Genomic DNA, 11,967 nt, shown 5'->3' with positions numbered 1-11,967 from the left:
TTTCATGTATGTAGTTGTTTTTTTGCTGCGGTACTTTTAACATTTTTACTCTTTATTTTAATGTGTGTGTGTGCATGCCTGTGCATCTGTGTGTGCATGGGCACGTGAGTGCAGGTAGTCTCAGAGGCCAGGGGTGTTGAATCTCCATGAAGGTGCAGTTGTAGGTGGTGAGAGCTGTCCAAAGTGGGTTCTGGGAACAGAACTGAACTGGAGTCATCTACAAGAGCAAGCCATATGCGCTTTTTACCACCAATCCCTCTCTCCAGCTCCCTGTTGGGGTACTTTTATTTGAGACAAGGTTGCAAGTAGTTCATGCCTGAATTAGAATTTGCTTTATAGCTGAGTATGATTTTGACCTCTTAATACTCCTGCCTCTGCCTTCTAGGTTCTGGGCTTGCAGGCATGCATCACCATGGCTAGATGTTTTAAGTTTTATTTTACAGGGGTGTGGTAGCAATTATGAGAAGAAACCATGCCTCTAGTTTTTAACTTGGTTTGAGACATGGTCTCTCTATGCAGCCCTGGCTGTCCTGGAACTTGCTCTGTCAATCAGACTGGCCTCAAACTCACAGAGATCCTGTTGCCTCTGCCTCCTGACTGCCAGAGTTAAAGTGCATTACCATGCTTGGCTAGTTTTTAACTTTTATTTTTTTCTTGAAATAGTGGTATGTCACACGATGCTTTCAAGTAGCTGGGCAGCCACCAGCCCGATCCTTTCTTATTTATTTATTTATTTGTTTGTTTTGTTTTTTGAGACAGGGTTTCTCTGTGGTTTTGAAGCCTGTCCTGGAACTAGCTCTTGTAGACCAGGCTGGTCTCAGACTCACAGAGATCCGCCTGCCTCTGCCTCCCAAGTGCTGGGATTAAAGGCGTGTGCCACCACTGCCCGGCCAGCCCGATCCTTTCTTGAGTGAACAACCAACACTCCAGTGCACTGTGTTGTTAAGCTGAGATGATTGGCAGGTCAAATGCATTGAATGAACTTTCAACAGCAACATTTTCAATTCAGGATTTATCAGCACACAACCCCATTGTAAGATGAGGGACATTTGTAACAGGCTTCCTTCCTCAAGTTCAATAGGAAGTTTTCCCTTCCAACAATCCAGTCAAAGCCTTAGTGTTTATCACCTCCATCCTGATTAACCTCGTGGGCCATGGATCTTTCCTTGAATTATTCATTACAACCGAAGATAAATATTCTCTCAATTCTTCCATCCATGGCAAATGGCCGACAGACCACATGATTAGTCTAGTTCAAGGTGGTACTGGAATAAGAGAAAGGAGGATGCTAGTGGGGAAGCAGCTAACACAAGACAGGAAGGACCATTGGTATCCATCCTATCTGGCTAAACTTACCATGCTTGGAAATGGCCCACACGTTCATACCACCCCCTACTGCAGATGGAATCAGAACAGAGAGAAAATAGCTGGGTAGATGGGGTACACCAGCTAAGCTTAGGTTTGAAAGCAACAGCAACAACAAAAAATATTTTTCTGCTGCCATTAGCAACTTAAGTTCAGGTTGATTAAAAGCAAGGTTGGGAGTAGAGGAGTGGATTCTACTTGGTGGTAGATGACTTGTTTAACATGTACAGGCCAGGTTTTGATCTCCAGCACAGTAAGTAAGTAAGTCAAAAGCTTTGTTAACCAAGGAAAAAGTAAATCTGGCTTGTCTTTTCTAAGAATCAAAGTTAATGAGTTCAACTTTGTGGGACCCACACTGGAAAAAATGCTGACATTCTGATGGTAATTGAGGCAATCTAGGAGCACACACGTGTCTAGACCAGAGAACAATCCCAGGTGCTATTCCTAATATGCCATTCCTACTTATTCATTTGGCATAGAATTCTCCACGTAGGCTAGGATCACTGACCAGTGGGTCCCTGGGATTTGACTCTCTGCCTCCACAGTGCTGTGGTTATGGGCATATGCCACCACGCCCAGCTGCTCTTTGTTGTTTACTTCTTTATTATTTAAAAATTAAAGCATAGTTACATTGTTTGCGCCCTTCCCTTTCTCCCTCCCAACCCCTTGCATATTCCATCTCCCTCGAGTTCACGGCCTCTTTTTCTTTAATCAGTATTGTTACATAGATACAAGTGCATAAATACACAGATGTGACCTGCTGATTCCACTTAGTGTACCGTATGTTCCTTTGAAAATACTGTGCTAAATGAAAGAAGCAAGCAGCGTGCCTCACCAAATACTTTCCCCCATTATATAGCATATGACATCACTGCTGTGCAGTGCAGAGAACAGGTGAAGACTGAGGATTCCTGGCTGCTCAGAGTTGAGAAGGCTTTCGAGTGATTGTTAATGACGCGCCTCCCCTGAGGTTATGATTAAACGTTCTAAAACTGATCATGGTGATGGTTGTATAGCTCAGGATAATTTTGAAAGCACTGAATGGGAGTATTCAGGTAGATTCAATGGTGTGTGAATCCAGCTGTTACATGCCTAAGAAAAAAGGAAATAATCTCCCTGTTTTAGCGTTCTAGTGCTGGGAAGAGACAGCATGACCAACGCAGCTCTTCCAAAAGAAAACATTTAACTGGGGGTTTGCTTACAGTTTTAGAGGTTTAGTCCATATTCATCATGGCAGGGAGTATGGCAGCACACAGGCAAATGCTGGGGCAGTAGCTGAGAGCTTTTTATACATTGATTCTTAGGCGGAAAGAAGACACTGAGGCACGGGCTTTCGAAACTTCAAAGCCCAACCTCACTGACACACTTCCTCCAACAAGGCCACACCTCCTAATCCTTTCAAATAGTGCCACTCCCTGATGACCAAGCCTGTGGGGGGTGGGAGGGGACTCTCATTCAAGCCTTCACACTCTCCTTACTGGACCATGTGGCCTAATGACACTACCATTGTCTTTATAGAATTAACTTTCAGAATGAAACCATGAGGAAAGTTAGTTGAAATGAGATTCCTGTAGACTCTTCTTATTTAGGCAGATGATTATTGAATGGGCATGTATATGCACATATGTGTATGTGTGTGTGTGTGCATGTGCACGTATGTGTGCTGTAGGCCAGGCGGTGGTGGTGCACGCCTTTAATCCCAGCACTTGGGAGGCAGAGGCAGGCGGATCTCTGTGAGTTTGAGACCAGCCTGGTCTACAGAGCTAGTTCCAGGACAGGCTCCAAAGCCACAGAGAAACCCTGTCTCGAAAAACCAAAAAAAAAAAAAAAAATATGTGTGCTGTATTCTTGTGAATATGCTTGTCTGAGCACATGGGACTGAGCATGCAGACATCAAAGCAGGTTGTGAGGAGTCCTCCTCTATCCCTCTGTCTTATTGTTGAGAAAGGGTGTCTCATTTAATCAGAAGCTAGCCATTTGTCTAGGCAGGGAGAGCAGCAAGCTCTTGGCATTCACATCTCTCCATCCTGTAAACAGGGACTATTCTCCTCGGGCCACCCAGACCCAAATAATCACACAGAAACTATATTAATGACACTATTTGACTGATGACTCAGGCGTATTTCTAGTTAGTTCTTACATCTTAAATTAACCAATTTCTATTAATCTGTGTATTCCTGCTAGGCTGTGACTTCCCGGTGCTGGTATGTCACTCCTTTGGCAGTTACATGGCATCTGTCTGACTATACCTTCTTTCTCCCTGTAGTTTACCTATATTCTGCCTTGCCAGAATATAATAAAGCAGCTTCTTTATTAACCAATGGTAATAAAACATATTCATAGCATAGAAGGAAATTCCACATCACTACCCCTCAATACTAGGATACAGGCATGCATGTTCAGCTAGACCTGGCTTTTTATGTGGGTGCTAGAGAATTCAAATGCAGATCCCCATACTTGCAGAACAGGCCTCTTACTCACTGAGTTATCTCCTCAGGCACCCCAAATTCTCAATGTTGACTGTCTAATATTTTTAATTGGACAGAAAAAATATTTCTGAATACTCAGAATAATAGCATAAAGAATAAATGAACACATAAAAATTCTCCCCTCTCCTTAAGTTCTCAATGTTGGCTACTCCAGGTCTTTGGAGGTTGAGCCTGTGAAATCGAGGCTAAGATACCTCAATTCTGGCCTGAGTAGGCAGTGTCTACGGAACTGACCATCAGTCCCATGCAGATTTCCCACGGGAGCCTGTTTCTGTTTGGTTAGCAGCAACAGTTGGCTTTATAAGGAACCTGGGAGCTGGTCGTTTAGAACAACTAGAACCGCAACAAGCAGGCCTTGTTCCGCAGTGCTGCACTGACTTTTGCCAGGCCACTGGAAGCAGCTGTGACGAAAGGGAGTTTACTCCAGAACCCTGTCTGCCAGCCCCCAGTCATACTCCATCACCTTTGCCCTTTTAGCTCCCAGGTTGGTTCCTTTTATGATCAAGCTGTGGCATCTGGGCATTTCCCTAAGTCTGTTCCAATAAATGCAGTTGCTGGTTCTTCCTGCTTTGGGTGGCTGAATGTCTCTTTCCAGGAAGTACTTACATTGTGACCCTTCTCTTTTATTGGAGTGACCCTCTCTCCAGTCCCAGTTGGGTTCTTTTTCCACCCCCTGGGTTTTTCTTTTCAGTTTGATTTACTAACCAGCTTCTGGAGCCTTCCCCAAACTGGATTAGCAGCTAGGTTCCGGCAGTAACCCTTTCATTACCAGAGTAATTTTCTTCACATGTTGTTTTGAACTTCAGCATTTACAGGCCACTCCTGTAAAACTCAAAGATAAAAGGTCATGTGACTTGCCCTTGCTTTTACATGTCCGGTGAACTCATGGTGAAATTCTTGAGCTTTGAAGTCATTCTCTTTATTCTTTAGAAAGACAAAGAAAGGCAAGGGCTGGGGCAGGCCTCCCTTCCACCTAGACAAAGCAAAAATCTCACGAAACTAGAGTATTGTCAAGATTCTGCTGTTTATCTGAGAATCAAGGCAACCATTCAGATTAATATATGTATTTTCACTTCTTTGTTATATGTTTTTGGCCTCGTGCTTTCTTGACTCAGTCAGGAGGGAAACTCTGAGAGTGAAAGCCAAGAGAATGTCTTGCTAGCACAGGCAGCTTCCTACTGCAACCATTAACCAGAACAGTTTCACGCTTAGCTTAGTAGGCTACAGGCAGAGACGCATGAACCCACTGTTCTGCCATGTGACAGGGTTGTTTATTCCAGAGTGGCCTAAGGAACCTCAACAGAAGTGGTTATAGGAACTATGAACAGAATTCCCAGACACGTTTAAACCGTGCCGTGAAGTCAGTATATGTGATAATTGCTGCTCATCATTGGTTTGACAAAATCAGTCACATGGAAACACGTCTGTGGAATGTGTTATCTTTTTTAAAACGTAATTTATTTATTCTTATTTTATGTACATTAGTGTTTTGCCTACATGTATGTTCATGTGAGGGTGTCAGATATAGCAGTTACAGATAGTTGTTAGCTGCTGTGTGGGTGCTGGGAATTGAACCTGGGTCCTCTGGTAGAGCAGTCAGTGCTCTTAATCACCGAGCCATCTCTCCAGCCCCAGAAGGTGTTATCTTGATTATTGTGATACCAAGCCTTGGGTAGAGCATCATGGACTGCGTAAGAGTGAGAAAGGGAGGCACTAAGCACTAACATGCATGCTTTGACATCCCTCTTTGCTTGCTTCTCGACTAGGGATACAGAATGACCAGCTGCTTCAAGTTCCTCTTGCCTTAACTTCTCCCATAATGGACCATGCATCAAACAGTGAGCTGAAGTAAATCCATTCTCCCAAAAATTCCATTTGGGTTTTATTGCAGCCACAGGAAAATAAGCTAAGACACAACGGAAGGGAAGATAAGCTACTGTGAATTTTACTGATGTCTCCAAGATGGCATTGTTTCCATATAAATTTTATGTGTATGGATGTTTCATCTGCATGTCTGTCTGCGCAAAACATGTTTGTAGTGCCCATGGAGACCAGAAGAGGGCGTCAGATCCCCTGAGACTGGAGTTAGAGCCACCTGGGTGCTGGGAATTGAACCAGGGAGTTGGGGGGTGATATAGGAGTGTTCTCTGGAGAAGAGAAAGTACTCTTAACAGCTGAGCCATCTCTCCAGTTCTGATGGCATTGCTTAAATGCAGAATGGTAAGGGGGACCCAGAGGTTCTGAATCTTTTGTCTGTGTGTCTTAAGCAGCGGACAGAGTGGACACAAACTTCAAGTACACTTTGTGGAGGCTCTTGGCAAGTTCAGAATGCGCCAGCATGGTGCAACACCTTACGGATTATTTGCTGTTCATCTTCTGTTACCTAGGCACTGTCTAATGAAAGGCCACACTAGTTTCTAGTGGCAACTGGTTCTCTAGAGACTGAATCGAATCAAGGAACAAGGGCAAATTGCAGAAGGTAATGGCAAGGCAAGTTAATATAGACAAACACAGTAATAGATCTCTGCAAAATCCTGCTGAAGTCCAGGGAAGAGTAATACCCACAGCGAGCCTGGGGCCTTATGCCACGGGAACAGTTCCTGCTCTAAAAGCTTTGACATTTAAAATAAGGTAGGAATAAGTCACAGTATTAGGAGACTACAGCAGAACAAAAGAGCTTCCTGGGCGTCGGGGAGAGGGTGTGTGCACTGTAACGTGTTTTGAACCTTGAACCAAAAGGAACGACAAACCCATTAAGAGCATTTATTTTCATAGGTAGTTAATTATTTGCACCAAACCAAGGAGTCAGAATAGTCCTTGGGAGCAATTCCAAACCGTTCACTCATCCAGCATCCAACCTTTTTCCTGCACGTAGTCCCTGATACCCTGGAGGCGACCGTCTTAGTCCAGTCGAGGAGAGTTAAAAATTGCTCTAGCGTTTGCACGCGGCAGGGACCAGCCTTTCACATTGTCCCACGTGGTCCCAGCAGGTGAGTGTGGGTGTGGGCGCGTGCCGCTCGTGGTGTCGGCGGAGTGAGCGCGAACACGTGTCAGAATGGCTGGGGTCACAGTGCTTGTCCAGGTGTAGCCTCGCCCTGCCTAGGCAGAGTCTCCCGGGCCAGCACCAGAGAGAAGCCGGCATCTGGGGCCCACTCACCGGAGGCGGTGCGAGAAGATCCCGCCGTGAGCGATTGTGAGTGAGCGTGGGCGCACTGGGGCCGGGCGATGGCAAGCTCGCGCGCAGGCGCAGAGCGCGCGAACCGGCGGTCGCCGCAGAGCGTGGGGGGCGGAGCCGGAGCGCGGGGACCAGGCCATGGCGGCCGCCGGGCGCTGGTGCTGGCGCTCGGCCCGGGAGTGCCTTTGTCGCCACGGACGATGGTGACCTCGCGGCTCGGGCCGCTGCCGCTGCCTCCGCCTCCCGAGACGCCGCAGCCGAGGCCGGACGCTGAAGAGCCGCCGCTGTGAGCCGCGCATACCGGGCCCCCCGCCGTCTCAGCCGAAGATCTCACCGGAGGGGCGGGCGACGGAACCGGGCAGCAGCGGACACCGCCATCCTCAGTGCCGCCCCGCAGGCAGGGAGGCTGCGGCCCCAGGTGACTGCGGTCAGCTCAGAGCATCCCGCAGGCCTGCTGCCCACTGCGCCTCCCCTCCCCCATCCTCGCTCCTCCCAGTCGCGCCCCCCTCCTCCTCCGGATCTTGGCTGGGGCCTCGTCCCCCTCCGCACCGCGCCCTCCCGCCCACCCCCCGAGCTGCGCTCGGTCTCCTGTTACCTCCTCGCCGAGCCCCGTACTAGCTCCCGGGGCCTCGGCTTCTTCCTTCCTACCCACCATCCCTCCTCTCCCGCGCCTGGAGAGGGAGAGAACCCTCACATTCCTGAGATGCCCTCACTCGGGCTCACCCCTCTCTTCTTTCCAGTACCCCGGTTGCAAGGCCTTTCCCGGTCTGTCTCGCAGAGGTGCCCGGTTCGGGCTCCTTTGCCCAGGTTTGCATTTGCAACTTTCCCTCTTTTGCCTTTTTAAAGTCCACTTTGCTTCCAAGGTTCCCTGCCACTTTCCTGACGTCCCCTCCTTGTAGCTCCTAAACTCAGCCTAACCTTGTGCAGGATGTGCGAGGTTGCGGGGTTCAAAAAGACCTGCTAAGCCCATTGAGTGGGGGACCCCTGGACTCAGTGTGCAGTGTGTCACGTCACACACTTCACAGTCACGAGCTGCTCATCTTTCTGTCTCTCTGTGTGTGTGTGTCCTGGTTCTTTTTCCCGCTTGCCATCCCTGGGTTCGCTCTTTCCAGCTCTGCTTTCCCACCCTTCGAGTCTTGCTCTCCCTTGTGGAATGGGCTTCCCATTCTATCTGAGGGTTAGGAACTTGGCTGGACTCTTCTAAGCACACCTTTCGGTGTGTGGCGCGGCAGAACCAGCACCCTTGGCGAGACAGGGGAGCACCCGGGCCTCTCCCTGGCAGAGTTTCTGCTCCACGTAATCCCTTAGCCTTGGGGCTGCTGCGTCCCCGCCGCGCTGCTGCTGTGCTGTGCTGCCTGCTTGCCGCGAGTTGGCTTGGGGTTACTACAGTTCAAATGTATCTGAGAAAAGCAGGCGTGGGGCGGGGGTGCGGGGAGGGAGCGAGAGAGATGGGGCGGGGGAAGGGGCCTTTGCAGTGGGTAGGCATCAAAGATTAATGGACGGCTTTGCATCGCTGTCTGCAGTAAACAGGAAACTAGTCTGAAAGGAAAGGAGGGGGACTGTGTGCGTCTTTATTTTATAAAATACTGAGTGTGCAGCTCTGTGAATCTTGAACGAGGCCCAAAAGGATGAGCTGTCTGTTGGTGCTGCAGTCGTGACCCAGGCTGAGCGGCCAATGGCAGAGGTAGCTTTGTTTCCCTTTCCCTCTGTACATCCCTTACTTTGGACGATGTCTTTTGCACTTGAGTGAACTCTTATCGATGTGGTTTCGGGGATGATGTGGAATCACAGGATTGCTAGTAGTTTCTGTGGAAACCAAGTACATACAAAGTTAGCTAGCAACGCAGTGGGAGTGGGGAGGACTAGCTATATTTAAAACGTGTGCCAACACTTATGTAAGGAAGTTCTCTTTCCTGGTTTTTCCTTTCGGCTATTAGGGCCCAGCTTTGCCCTTTCACTTTTTTTTTTTAAGGTCTTAGCATCCCAACAGATGGACAGCCTCCTGTCCCCCATCTGCTTACCATTAGGTTTAGTTGATACAAAATTTTTCTTTAATTGCGGAGGGCAAAGAAAGAAGGTTGATGGTGATGGTTTTGTTTACTCTCCTTCTGGTGAGAAAAGAGGTGTAACTATCAGCCCTAAATTATCTATATTATCAATTTAAACCATCAGTAATTTTACATTGAGTCATGCGTCCTTATTTTTGCTTTGTCTTTTTAAAAGGGGAGTTAAGGAGTTGTGGGATTCCCTTATTATTTTATCGTAATACCACACTTTTTAAAAATGCAAGGTAATTTTTCAGCAGCGCTTAGCCTTTACATTTTTTTTTTTTAGTTAAGGATGCTTTATTTGATTTCTTCCTATTTAAAAGTAAATGTGGTAGATTTAGGAAAATGCAGAATGAGGCCCCTGTTTTTCCTAACCCACAAATCCAGTGATAACTTGTGCACGTTATACAAGACATTGCTGTTTCCAGGTATGGGAAGGCATTCCCTGAAACTACTAGGATTTGTTTTTGGGTGAGCATTTGTTGAACCGTCCTTTCTGTTTCTGGGAAGAAAGGTTTGGTTTCTGGGAAGAAAAAGAAATTTATTTTTTAGCTGCTGTGCTGTATAAAGTAGGTTTGAGTCATCTTTAGTTTGCGACGTTTGCAGAAACATGATGCAGAATTCATTTCCAGTTCTTTCCATAACTCAAGGAAGTTTTAGGATCTTGCAGGAAAGGTCAGAAGATAGTGCAGAAAGTTTATATATTTGGACTTGGGTATGTCAAACTTTTTCGTTTTAGTGTTTCTGTTTTAAGAGAAGTGTGAGCAGCCGGGCGGTGGTGGCTTTAATCCCAGCTCTCGGGAGGCAGAGGCAGGCGGATCTCTGTGAGTTCGAGACCAGCCTGGTCTACAGAGCTAGTTCCAGGACAGGCTCCAAAGCCACAGAGAAACCCTGTCTCGAAAAACCAAAAAAAAAAAAAAAAAAAAAAAAAAAGAGAAACACTAATTAGCTCTGTTTGACACTAGACCCAGGAAAATACATTCTTTGAACCAATCATTAAGGATATACAATTTCTCTTGTTTACCTTGTGTTTCTGTGTGGTCAGGTGTGCAGTATCTCAGTGCTGGTATGGAGGTCAGAGGACACCTCAAGAGTCAGTTCCCACCTTCAGCCCCGAGGGCTTGGCTCCTTCAGCCCAGGGAGTCCCAGGGACTGAACTCAGGCCCTCAGGCTTGAAAATGTCTGAGGCTCAGCACTTGGGAGGCAGAGGCAGGCAGATCTCTGTGAGTTCGAGGCCAGCTTGGTCTACAAGAGCTAGTTCCAGGACAGGCTCCAAAACCACAGAGAAACCCTGTCTCGAAAAACCAAAAAAAAAAAAAAAAATGTCTGAGGCACTGAGCCATGTTGTTGGCCCAGAAGGCTGGAGTTTTGCTTGGAAGTGTAAGCGTCTACAAACATGGCAGATATCTCTGAATTTTGTCTAGATGTTGGTTTAGTCCAGTGTTTCTCAACCTGTGGATGTGGCCCCTTTGGCAACCCTCTACCTCCAAAAAATATTTACATTATGATTCATAACAGTGACAAAATTACAGTTATGAAGTAGCAACGAAAATAATTTTGTGGTTGGGGGTCACCTCAACATGAGAAGCTGAATTAAAGGGTCGCAGCATGGGGAAGGTTGAGAACTACTGAGTTAGAGCATGGGGCTAGACTGTAGATCGTTGATTTATTTCTGATGGTTCCTACCTGTTCCTATGTATGCCTACCTCAGGAAGATTCAGAACTGCAAAGTTCTGAGAGATGTGGTTGGTCTTTTGTGTTTTTTGTGTTTCTCCCATGTCCGTCTATGGGGCATCTTATTAATAACTTCAAGCGGGTCCAGAAATGAAGGAAACACTGAATATGTTTGTTCTCAGGTGGGCTGACTTTAGCTACTCCACTTTCTTCCGGTGTTTGGCTTTTGAGTTAATTGTGCTGATTTTTGTTTCTTGGATAATTTTCTGAATTGGTAGCCTTTGGGACCCAAGGTTTGTTTTTGTTTGTTGTATTTGGAAGACAGGGCATTTCCAGGGACATGCACCTTTTGGCTAATGGATTTCTTTTGTGATACATGTATGGATTAGGCAGCACTTTTTTTTTTCTTTCCACATTCAGATCGAGATTTTTACAACAGGGGAGTATGTGCTTAATTTTCTCTTTTAGAGTTATGGGAAATATGATCAATTTAAAAGTAACATTAAACACAGAGGAAGGCACTAGATTAAATGAATACTGACCATAAATATCAACTCAATAATGCCTACTTCTGTTTGTTACACAGACAGCAGCAGTGATTTACACTGAATTCTAGAATGTACAGAAACAGTCACTTTTCCAGTATAATATTAAGGTCGCCGTCATATAGTGCTTCTTCCATTTACCTTTAGGTTGTAGGATACCCCTTAGATACCCAAGCCTGCATGAGCTGAAGTCCCTTTCATAAATACAGCTTAGGAACATCCTCCTGGATGCTTTTAAGTTGTACTCATCTTTATCCAGGGAGTAGTCTCGGAACGGGTCCTAGGACCACTTGTTGGGCTTGGTGCTTTCCTCTCATCATGTAGTGTCCAGGGATCGAACTCAGGTTGTCAGCCTTGGCAGCAAGCGCTCTACTTGCTGAGTCGATGACTCAGCTGCACCCATGCCGCGTTCAAACCATCTAGATTACTTACAATGTCTAATACAGTGTATGAACTAGGTAGGTGGCTTTTATATCCTACTCCTTGAGGGACAGTGATGAGAAAGGGTCTGACCATATTCAGAACAAACATTCAATATTTTGAAGCTGAGATCATTTACTGCACAGATACAGAATCTGTGGATATGTGGGGTTGACTATAGATAGGAGCAAGAGCTTCCGTTAAAGTAAGTGGTTCTCAACGCGCGGTTCACGGCCCCTTTGGATATGAAA

The 11,967-nt window shown here is 46.5% G+C and overlaps 1 protein-coding gene across 1 annotated transcript in view; it reads left to right on the top strand.

Annotated features, from left to right (window-relative positions):
* Positions 1–7,316: 7,316 nt before the first annotated feature.
* Positions 7,317–11,967, top strand: part of Rnf145 (ring finger protein 145) — a 46,721-nt gene continuing 42,070 nt past the window's right edge. Inside the window, exon 1 of the mRNA XM_041676291.1 lies at positions 7,317–7,447. The gene's annotated coding sequence lies outside the window, so the exon portion shown is untranslated. The remainder of the gene's footprint in view (positions 7,448–11,967) is intronic.

Source organism: Microtus oregoni, unplaced genomic scaffold (genome assembly GCF_018167655.1).
Source record: "Microtus oregoni isolate MIOR12 unplaced genomic scaffold, Mior012 000027F_ref0000203, whole genome shotgun sequence".
Taxonomy (NCBI): domain Eukaryota; kingdom Metazoa; phylum Chordata; class Mammalia; order Rodentia; family Cricetidae; genus Microtus; species Microtus oregoni.
Note: the sequence above shows the minus strand (reverse complement) of the source record. Positions and strands in the feature narration are given on the sequence as shown.